Source organism: Anolis carolinensis, unplaced genomic scaffold, assembly GCF_035594765.1.
Source record: "Anolis carolinensis isolate JA03-04 unplaced genomic scaffold, rAnoCar3.1.pri scaffold_8, whole genome shotgun sequence".
NCBI classification, from domain to species: Eukaryota; Metazoa; Chordata; class Lepidosauria; order Squamata; family Dactyloidae; genus Anolis; species Anolis carolinensis.
The window spans coordinates 30910117-30921608 of record NW_026943819.1 but is presented as its reverse complement, the minus strand read 5'-3'; the positions used below and the strand labels follow the sequence as shown (position 1 = coordinate 30921608).

Sequence of the window (11492 nt, the reverse complement as noted above, 5' to 3'; positions counted from 1 at the left end):
GATGCTGCCTCTCCAATGATTGGAGGGGGCATGGGAACCTTCCTGGCATCAGGAGATACAAGGATGGACCCCCAAAAGGATGATTTTGGGGAGTTTGTGGGCTTTCAAACTCAGCCCCCTTCCCAGCCTGCAGCCATTATGGACAAAATGGAGGCTCAGACTCCAATAGCACCAGCAACAGCCTGCAAACAGCCTGTGAGTACTTTGAAACCTGCAATTGTAAAACAAAACAGTTTTAGAATAGAAGAGACACCAAGAGTAACTTCTCAAAGTGCTAAAGTAGTAGATAAAGTTTTAAGAAAGGAGTTTGAAATTTTAGAAGAAGGAAGGAAGCCTGGAGTGGGGGGGAAAACACCCCAGACTACAATAGGAAAGGAAAGATTTTCAAAAGACAATTCAAACTTGCTGCAAACTCAAGATAAACATGAGCCAAATGTTATGGATAAAGATTTAAATGTTAATTTTAGCAGCAATAGCCAGCTGGGAAAAGGAGAATATTTGCAAATGCTTGAAAGACAAACTTTTCCCTCATGGAGCCAAGCAGCAGGAGTAGAGGCCACGCCCCAAACACTCCATATTGGGACAGAAACAGAAGGAATGGCTGTAGATTCAATGCAAAAGGCTTTACATGTTGACTCTGATAAAGGAGAGACTTTTGTAATGTTTAAAGCACCAGTAATTTTCTCTAAAAGCAGAGAGAAGGGGGCTGCAAAAGCCATTAAGCAAACAAAAGCAGCAAAAACGAAAGTAGAATCCCTTTTGCTGACTCACCCAGTAACCATGGAAACAGGGGGGCAGGAGGAGGAGAAGAGGAAAACTCAAGCCCAGGCAGAGCAATTTCTGCAAACTTTCTTTTATGAGGACATGGAAAATAAAACATATAATTTGGATATAAGTAAACTACAGGAATGCTTACAGTTAATCCCTGAGGACTTTGATTTATCTAATCGTGAGACTGAACCAACAGGCTTCAGAGACTTTTTACAAAAAGATTCAAGTTTAAGAAAAAGCAGGAGCATAGTGGAATTGGGCATTGACCAGCTTAAAGAATTTATTCAAGAGTTAAAACAGGAAGGCATAAACCTTCTTTTGAAAGCAGCCCAACAACGATCCTTGGAAGACTATAATTCCTTTTGGGAAAAGAGAAAATGTATTTCTTCTTTCAATACAGAACTCATAAAAGACATAAAGGGATATATTGAAAGGGAATCTGTCCTCCTGAATCAATTTAAAAGACATAAAGAAGACTTGGCAAGAAAACTTAGGCAGCGAAAGGAGTCCAAGTCCCAAATAGGAATTCCTTTACAGGTTGAGACATTGAGTGAGGATCGTGACCGCTCCCCTTTAAAGACAAGGCAAGACTCGGAAGAAGAAAGGTCCTCTATCTCCTTGTCTAAAAGAAAGGAAACGTCCCGGGAGATAGAAAGGCAAGATCCAACTGACACACAGAAAGGGGCTTCTAGAGGGCATCCAGATCCCTTTAATTCCACCTCAGCATCCGAAATTGAAGAAGAAGATGAGGAGGAGAAAATGGAAGGGCTTTCTTTTCAGTTACCTAGAAAGAGCGGCGTGGAGCTGTCTGGTGTCTCTTCCCTGCAGAGCTCTACAGAAAGCAGCAGTGAGGAAGAGCGAAAAGAGAAAGAGGGTGGCCAAGAAGACCCAGAAAAGCTGGTGACTAAAGAATTTTTAAAACGACAATATGACACCGATTTCCAAAGCATGGCGGAGGAGGAAGTGGCCGATTCAGAAGCCGTGCTTTCTGAGACATCCCAGATCAAGACCCTTTCCCGAGAGAGGCAGATTATGGCTGCCTGGACAGAGTGCCTGCACACCAACTGGGGTAAAGTGACCAACATCATTTTGCCCAAAGATTTTCATAGGCATGACACTTTAAAGCTGTGGGGCTTTGCTGTGGCCCACCTGGCCTTGCCGACATCTCAGGACCGCCTGCCGAATTTCAAGAAGTACAACAGGGATCGACTTTGGGGGATCCTGGAGAAGAGCTTTCCTGTCTTAAAGGCTGTCCTCTCGGGTCTGAGAGTTTCCCAATCCCAAAAACAAGTGGCTCATGCCCGAACCTTGTCCTTGGAGATTATCCAACACCTGCTCCTGGCCAGGAAGCCCAAGACTTCTGTCATCGTTTTACCCGACTGGCTTTCGGAGGCCCAGTTGATTAAAACTTTTCAAGAGATTCACCGGATATGGCAATGTTCTCTCGAGAATCAGACTCCTCTGGTCTGGGCCCAAGTGGACAACACGAGCAAGATGGTATCCAGAGAAGCTTTGATGGAGTGGCTCCTGACCGTTGTGGCGGATCTACAACAACGGCAGAAGATTTCCAAGCAGCTGGGCTTCGATCCGAGGGGAGAAGAAAGATGCGGATCCCAGAAAGGCATCCAGAGTGGAGAAAGAGAACAGAACCGGGTGGAGGACAACCGTTCGGGATCTCTGACCTCAACTCCTCTTTCCTTGGGAGCCAGACCCAAGGATCAGGGGAGAAAGATCCAGGAGAAAGTGAGGCAAAGAGGAGGGACTCTTAGTGATATCAGTGGTTCAGACCTTGATGCCGGGACTCCCAAAAGGGCCACGAAGAAGCCCAGAAGAGAACGGGACTGGGCAGATCAGGTGGACTCTGAACTGGGGGCAGTGGCTGAGAAAACGGGAAAGGGTTTACGTGTTGGGGAGGAGGGATTTGGTCCGATGCTTCCAGACAGTGTGGCTGGGGGGAATGCTTTGGAGGATGTTGTGGACCTTGGGGGTTTTCCCCCTATGAAGGACTTAGTTTCCATCCCAACTATCGCTGAGGAAGCATTAACGGAACTGGCACCGAGAGGGAGGAGGTTCCTCCAGGAGCCTGAGACTATGGACAATGGGACTAGACATGCCTCGGAGGTCGATGGAGGAGTGGGTGAGATCAATGTGAGTAAAAAGTCTGGTCTGGATGGACATTCAGAAGAAAGGGAAAGGGACCAGAGTCGAGGGGGGAAGTTTTACGGGAAGGCAACTCCAGGTTCTTCGAAACCACAACAGCAGAAACAGGGAGGGAAGACCTATGCTAATGTGGCGGGGAAGGCCGGTGGGAACCCTGGCCCACGGCCCTATGGTTTTCGGAATTTGACCGAAGAAGAGGAATATCTCGACCTTTTCTTTGGCCAAGCTTCCGAGGTGAGGAACCCCAGATTGCGTTATGTGGTACGCTTCAGATATCTGGGGTCGGATCCAGAGAGAGGGTCGAGGAGTTATTTATCGAAGAAACTGCTGAAGGAGGTTTTGGAGGCCAACAAGGAGGATGTATTAGCAATCATTCAGCTCCCGGGGTCTAAAGAAATAGATGTTTGTCTCGCTTCCGAAAAGGTCTATAGGGACTTCTGGATGAACTGCAAAACAGTTAAAAGTGTGATGCCGGATCTTTTGGCAGAATATGAGATGATCCCGTTATTTAGGGGAGACACTAAAGTCTTGACTATAAGCTTTAGAACTACCACGATCCCCGCCCAAGATGTGGCTAGATGGGTTTCTAAATACGCTGTCATTTTGTCAGGGCCAGAAAAGAAGGAGGATGAGCAGGGCTATTGGACTGGGGAATATAGGTGTGTGGTCTCATTTAAGAACGAGGATCCCGAATACAGGCATGGGAAGCTCCCCAAATATTTCTTTTTAGGGGCAGATAGAGGGATCACTAGGTATGCTGGTCAACCGCAGGCCTGTTTCCAGTGTGGTTCTTATGACCATCAGAGGCGCCTTTGCACCTCATCCTTGTGCTCACGGTGTGGGATAAGGGGCCACCACACGGCAACCTGTCACAGTAGCATCAGGTGTAATTTCTGTGGTGACTTAGGTCATACTTATTTCTGGTGCCCGCAGGCATATTATAACCAGCAGGACGAGGGGGTCTTTGAGAAGGCCCAACATGTCGCCAAAATGGGGAAAGAACGAGCCCAGGCCAGAGAGCACACCAGAGTGTTGAGGGAGGCCTTGAGGACGAGGAGGGAGGACTTGCCATCCAGAGAAAAACAGGGAGCGGAAGGTTCAGAGCCTACGATGGAAAGTGTCCAGAGTGAGGCCGGGGACCTCGAATGGAGCGTGGTGCAAGGGAAGGGGGTCCGGAGGCAAGAGAAGGGCCAGGAGGAGAGGCAGGAAAGGGGCCCTAATGAGCAGATAAATAGATTCCAAGTATTGGCAGAAAGGGAGGAAGCTGGTGGGGGAGAAGACAGATTTCCAATGGAGGAAGTGACAAATGAGGAAATGTTGGAGGCTGCTGTGGTGATGGAGAGGGGAGCAGATGTTGAGGGTCTTTTGGCAAAGGAACAGAGGAAGAAGAAGAAAAATAAAGCAAAAAAGCAGGAGAAGGAGAGAAAGAAAGAGAAAGGGGAGGTAGAGGAAGTAACAACAGCGGAACAGAGGGTGGAGACTTCTCTGGTTTCATCTGAACCAATGCAAGTAAGCACTGTAATTGAAGGAACACCGAGTGGAGTTTCGCCCTTGTTGTTCTCAGGAACGGAAGGTTTTACTCAGGAGACTGGGAAAGAGGCAAGGGAAGACAGACCTTTCCCTCCTTTCCCTCCCCCTCCCTACCCTGGTCCCCCTGATGCCCTGCCTTGCTCCCTCCCCCTTCCCCACCCTCCCTCCATCGCCCAGGCCCACTCTCCCCCTTCTCCCATCCCCAGGAACCACATTTCCCCATCCCCTCCTTCCCCATTCCCTCCTTCCCCATCCCTCCCATCCTTATCCCTACCCCAAATCTGTGAGGCTACACCTTCGGTTTCTCCGGAGGGGGTAGAGAAGACTCGGTCAGAACTAGAAAGCCAATGTTAAACATAAACAAAGTCAAAATCTTAATGTTAAACTTGTTTGGGAGGGAAAATCAGAAACTTTGTTTGCAATTTGGAATTTTTTTACGTAATATTGCAGTAAAGGATAGATTTAGTTTTCTCAATAGTTTTCTCAATAGTATTTCCAATAGTATCGACAGAGCAGGTTTTGAGTCCTTTAATTCGACTCAGTCATGGTTTCCCTGACAATTACTACATGGAACGTGAGGGGCCTGGGGATGGCTGCTAGGCAGAATGGGATCCTTCCACTGTTGGCAATGGGGCTGCAGGTCGTTGTGATCCTGCAGAATGTTCTTTGGTCAATGACAAGTTTGATCAACTTTTATGTTCTTTTGGTTCTGGTTTTCCTGAGAAGCAAGAAAATAACAACTCAAAAGCCAGTAAATGTTGCATTTAGTGTAAATTGGGTAGCAGAAGAAATGGGAGCTGTGAGTAAAACGGAACAAGGGAGGATGCCTTCAAGAAAATGGAAGAAGTTCTGGCCTTGGCTGGCAGAGACCACGCCGGGGATCACCTAACGTGTTTGCAGTTGGAACATATAGTTAGCCATAATAAATACAAAAATATATAATCACTGAGATGTATATATGTATTTGTAATTTTATTTGTAATTGAAACCGAATAAGAAAAATGTAAAGAAAGACAAAACTCGGTCATGTAACTGTAAAAGAAAATTTTTTTAATTGTTGCAAGCATTGTAAAGTTTAGTATTTCTTTTTTGATTGTTCTTAATTGTAATTGTTAGCAAATGTCTTTGTAGTACGTATTTCTTATAATAAAAATTACTTATACCTAAAAAAAAAAAAAAAAAATTACTTATACCTAACCCTAACCCTAACCCTAACCCTAACCCTAACCCTAACCCTAACCCTAACCCTAACCCTAACCCTAACCCTAACCCTAACCCTAACCCTAACCCTAACCCTAACCCTAACCCTAACCCTAACCCTAACCCTAACCCTAACCCTAACCCTAACCCTAACCCTAACCCTAACCCTAACCCTAACCCTAACCCTAACCCCTAACCCCTAACCCCTAACCCCTAACCCCTAACCCCTAACCCCTAACCCCTAACCCCTAACCCCTAACCCCTAACCCCTAACCCCTAACCCCTAACCCCTAACCCCTAACCCCTAACCCCTAACCCCTAACCCCTAACCCCTAACCCCTAACCCCTAACCCCTAACCCCTAACCCCTAACCCCTAACCCCTAACCCCTAACCCCTAACCCCTAACCCCTAACCCCTAACCCCTAACCCCTAACCCCTAACCCCTAACCCCTAACCCCTAACCCCTAACCCCTAACCCCTAACCCCTAACCCCTAACCCCTAACCCCTAACCCCTAACCCCTAACCCCTAACCCCTAACCCCTAACCCCTAACCCCTAACCCCTAACCCCTAACCCCTAACCCCTAACCCCTAACCCTAACCCTAACCCCCTAAACCCCTAAACCCCTAAACCCCTAAACCCCTAAACCCCTAACCCCTAACCCCTAACCCCTAACCCTCACCCTCACCCTAACCCTCACCCTCACCCTCACCCTCACCCCTAACCCCTAACCCTAACCCCTAACCCCTAACCCCTAACCCCTAACCCCTAACCCCTAACCCCTAACCCCTAACCCCTAACCTTTCTGCATTGCAGGGGCGCTCTTTGCTTTTCATACCTCTACGTTCCATTTCTGCATTGCAGGGGCGCTCTTTCTTTACATACCTCTATGTTCCATTTCCGCATTGCGAGGGTCTCTTTACTTTTCATACCTCTATGTTTCATTTCTGCATTGCGGGGGTGCTCTTTCCTTTTCATACCTCTGTGTTCCATTTCTGCATTGCGGGGGCGCTCTTTACTTTTCATATGTCTATGTTTCCTTTCTGCATTGCAGAGGCGCTCTTTGCTTTTCATACTTCTATGTTCAATTTCCGCATTGCGAGGGTCTCTTTACTTTTCATACCTCTATGTTCACTTTCCGCATTGCAGGGGCGCTCTTTGCTTTTCATACCTCTATGTTCCATTTCTGCATTGCGGGGGCACTCTTTACTTTTCATACGTCTATGTTTCCTTTCTGCATTGCAGGAGCGCTCTTTAATTTTCATACCTCTATGTTCCATTTCCGCATTGCGAGGGTCTCTTTACTTTTCATACCTCTATGTTCCATTTCTGCATTGCGGGGGTGCTCTTTCCTTTTCATACCTCTGTGTTCCATTTCTGCATTGCGGGGGCACTCTTTACTTTTCATATGTCTATGTTTCCTTTCTGCATTGCAGGAGCGCTCTTTAATTTTCATACTTCTATGTTCCATTTCCGCATTGCGGGGGTCTCTTTACTTATCATACCTCTATGTTCACTTTCCGCAGTGCAGGGGCGCTCTTTGCTTTTCATACCTCTAGGTTCCATTTCTGCATTGCAGGGGCGCTCTTTGCTTTTCATTCCTCTATGTTCCATTTCCGCATTGCAGGGTGCTCTTTGCTTTTCATACCTCTATGTTCCATTTCTGCATTGCAGGAGCGCTCTTCCCTTTTCATACCTCTGTGTTCCATTTCTGCATTGCGGGGGCACTCTTTGATTTTCATACGTCTATGTTTACTTTCTGCATTGCAGGAGCGCTCTTTACTTTTCATACTTCTATGTTCCATTTCCGCATTGCCGGGGTCTCTTTACTTTTCATACCTCTATGTTCACTTTCCGCATTGCAGGGGCGCTCTTTGCTTTTCATACCTCTATGTTCCTTTTCCGCATTGCGGGGGCGCTCTTTGCTTTTCATACCTCTATGTTCACTTTCCGCATTGCGGGGGCGCTCTTTACTTTTCGTACCTCTATGTTCCTCCTATCCCTCCCTTTCCCGCCTCCGCCTCCGCTCTCTTCTCCCATTGGTTGTAGTTTGGGAGGTCCCGCCCCTTTCCCCTTCCTTCGCTCCCTCATTGGTCGAAGCGCGTCCTGGCAGATATGTAGTGCGGGGGCGTTTCCCATCGTAGCCGCAATAATACAAAATAAATAATTATATAATATCAGAGATATATAGTATTCGAGCTTATTAATAATCGTTACGTATTATTATGTTGTTTGAATATTAGGTGTATGGATGTGTCAGGATTGGCGACGGAAGGGACGGGTTGTGTGATGGACCTGCCGGGACTTGGGGGCGGGGCAAGGGGCGCGGCCTGGCGCGTGAGAGCCGGGGAAGGGAACAGCCAAGATGGCGGCCGGGGTGAGGCGGGCGAAGCGCCGCTGAGGAGAACGTAAGGAAAAGGCCTTTAGATTATATTATTATTATTGTGTTATTATTTCATATTATATTATTATCGTACATATTATGTTGCATCACGTTTATAATATATTATTTCTTTATTATTTCATATTATTATAATAGACATGATTTTGCATTATTATGTTGTTATTTCATATTATATTATTTTTATAATTTTGCATCCTTATATTAGTTGGTTTTTATATTATTATCGTTTTGCATTATTATTATATTATATTATTTTGTTCTTATTTCATGTTATATTTATTTCATATTTTCTTATATTATTATTATTTTGCATCGTTATTATATTATTCTGATAATATAATATAATATAATATAATAATTATATAATTATATATATAATAATGATATATAAATATATAATTATAATTATCATAATATATAATTATGATATAAAATTATCATATTATTATAATTCACAGTATTTTGCATTATTATGTTATTTTATATTATTATAATATTATTATTATTTTGCATCCTTCTCGTAAAAAATACTTTTCAAATAATAAATTAAAAAATTCGCAGAAACTCGGCGGGTGATCAAAAAAATCCGAAACTTGGGAGGAGTAGTCCCCTGGCCCGTGGGCTGATCGTGACAAAATTGATGGCATTGGTGACAGGTATTATTACTACAACTAACAGCAACAACAACAACAATAATCATATCCCGGGAGTTATCGTTTTGCCTGTCGCCTCTTCTACCCACGAATGCTGGAACCTCATCATTGGAAGTAGTCGAATTGGAATCTGTGGGTCCTAGACCGCAAAGAACAACTTGCTGACCCAAAGCGACAGGCAAAATAATTATTACATGTTCCAGAAGCATTCTCTCCTGACTTTTCACCCATACCTATGGCAGGCATCCTCTGGCGAGAGAGGGCGGTCTAGAAATAAAGTTTTATTATTATTTTATCATTCTTATGTTATTCTTATTGGAAAACTAAGCAAGGGGGGTTTATATCTCCTAGGCTCCAATGGCATTGAGCTGTTGCAGTTTTTTTTGGGATGATGGGAGCTGTAGTTTGACAAGGCTCCGGCACTCTTGGGCAGAGGAGGCAAAAGACCTTGCAAAACCCGAACTCCCAGGATATTATTGTTGTTATTATTATTATTATTATTATTATTATTATTATTATTATTACTATTGTCATGTAATTATATTTTCCAAATGGCTCAATGATATATCAATGGGATTCCTTATGTCTTTTCTCTTTGTCGCCCTCCTGTGGACAGAAGAATATTGCACTTGCCTTGGGATTCTGATTCGCAGCTCTTTGCTGCCATCAAATGGTCAGAGAGGGAAGTGCAGCCTCGAGCGTTGAAGGCGCCTTTGTGCTGCACTTCCCTACCTGACCATTTGATGGCAGCAGAGAGCAAAGAATCAGTTTCAAGGCAAGTGCAATATTCTTCTGTCCACAGGAGGGCGACAAACGGAAAAGCCATTAGGACTTAATGTAATATTAATTGATATTTCTTTGAGCTATAACAGATTAAAATAATACTAATATTAATAATAATAATCTTGGGAGTGAGAGGTTTGCAAGGCCTTTCCCCTCCTCTACCCAAGAGTGCTGGTGCCTTGCCAAACTACAACTCCCACCATCCCATGCAACCTCTGCAACTTTGCAACCGCAGAATACTATGGCCATGTTCCCAAAGCATTCTCTCCTGACGTTTTGCCCACATTTATGGCAGGCATCCTCATAGGTTGTAAAACTAAGTAAGGGAGGTTTATCTATCTCTGGAATAATGTCCAGGGCGAGAGAAAGAACTCTTGTCTTGGAGGCCAGTGTGAATGTTGCCATTGGCCGCCTTGATCAGCATTGAATGGCCTTGCAGCATCAAAGACTGGCTGCATTGCTGCCTGGGGGAATCCTTTGTTGTGAACGCGTTAGCTGGCCCTTATTGTTTCCTGTCTGGAATTCCTGTAGACTCGCAGGCCTGGGATAGTGAGCAGTTATCGCACTTTAACTCTCCTTTTTATAAATATTTGAGTTTTTCTTTGCTGCCTAGAAACCATAACTTTTGGGGCTTTTTCCTTCTATTTTCCTTTCATTCTGCCTTCCTGCTTTCAAAATGGCTTAAAATTAGATGTACGTCCAATATATTTTATTATTAGCAAAGCACACCATTAGCATTATATATTAGTATATTGTACTATAACATCACACTGCATTATTATTTATAATATATATTAATATATTGTATTATATTGTATTACTTTATAATATAATTATCAATATTATATGTATATACAATATAGGTTAAAGGTAAAGGTTTTCGTGACCGACTATGAGGTTTGGTGCTCATCTCCATTTCTCAGCCAAAGAGCCAGTATTGTCCATAGACACCTCCAAGGGCATGTGGCCACAGACATGACTGCATGGAGCACCGTTACCTTCCCGCCAGAGCGATACCTATTGATCTACTCACATTGGCATGTTTTCAAGAGTAGTTTTACAAGCAAAGAGAAACTTCCTGACCCAAAGCCATGCCTGTCTACATTGAGGGCTCCTGGGAGCTGCAGTTTGGCATGGCACCAGAACTATCTGGTTTGGGCCCTTGTAAAACTTGACCTCCCTGGGTCCTATAGCAGGTAGTTTGGCAGAGGAGGCGAAAGGCCTAGCGAACTATATCACTGAGGTTCCCATAGCATTGAGCTGTTGCAGAGGTTGTATGGGATGGTGGGAGTTGTAGTTTGGCAAGGCACCATTACTCTTGGGCAGAGGGGGCGAAAGGCCTTGCAAACCTCTAACTCCCTAGATTATTATTAGTAATATTAGTATTATTTAAGATAGCCATGGCTCAAAGTAATATCAATGAGATCCCCATTAAACCCTTATGGCCTTTCCGTTTGTCGCCCTCCTGTGGACAGAAGAATATTGCACTTGACTTCAGATTCTGATTCTTAGCCCTCTGCTGCCATCAAATGGTCAGTTAGGGAATTGCAGCCTCAGTGTTATATTTCCCCCCAAAATTGCCTTGAGATTCTCATCTGCAATCCTTTGCTGCCATCACGTGGCATATTCGAGAAGTGCAGCCTTGAGTTTTATTTACTGCATCGAACCCATAATTTTTTGGTTTTTTCCCTTTCATATTGGCTTCCTGCTTTCAGAGTGGCTTACAAATTATATGTACGTACAATATATTCTATATTAGCATAGAACAACATTAGCGTTATATATTACTACATTGCACTAAGACATCATACTGTATTATTATTAGTAATATCACATGTAATATATAATTAATATTATTACATTACTATTAGTATTACATTGTATTACATTCTAATATAAATATCAATACTATATGTATAGACAATATATATATTATTCTATATTATGTTGTATATTGGCCCCAGAGCATCAGATGGTGATGGGGGGAGGG

The 11492-nt window shown here is 44.0% G+C and overlaps 1 long non-coding RNA gene across 1 annotated transcript; it reads left to right on the top strand.

Annotated features, from left to right (window-relative positions):
• Window positions 1-6406: 6406 nt before the first annotated feature.
• Window positions 6407-9014, top strand: LOC134293440 (uncharacterized). Its single transcript, XR_010000403.1, has 2 exons — window positions 6407-8070; window positions 8628-9014. It is a non-coding gene; the product is annotated as an uncharacterized LOC134293440 (long non-coding RNA).
• Window positions 9015-11492: the final 2478 nt, after the last annotated feature.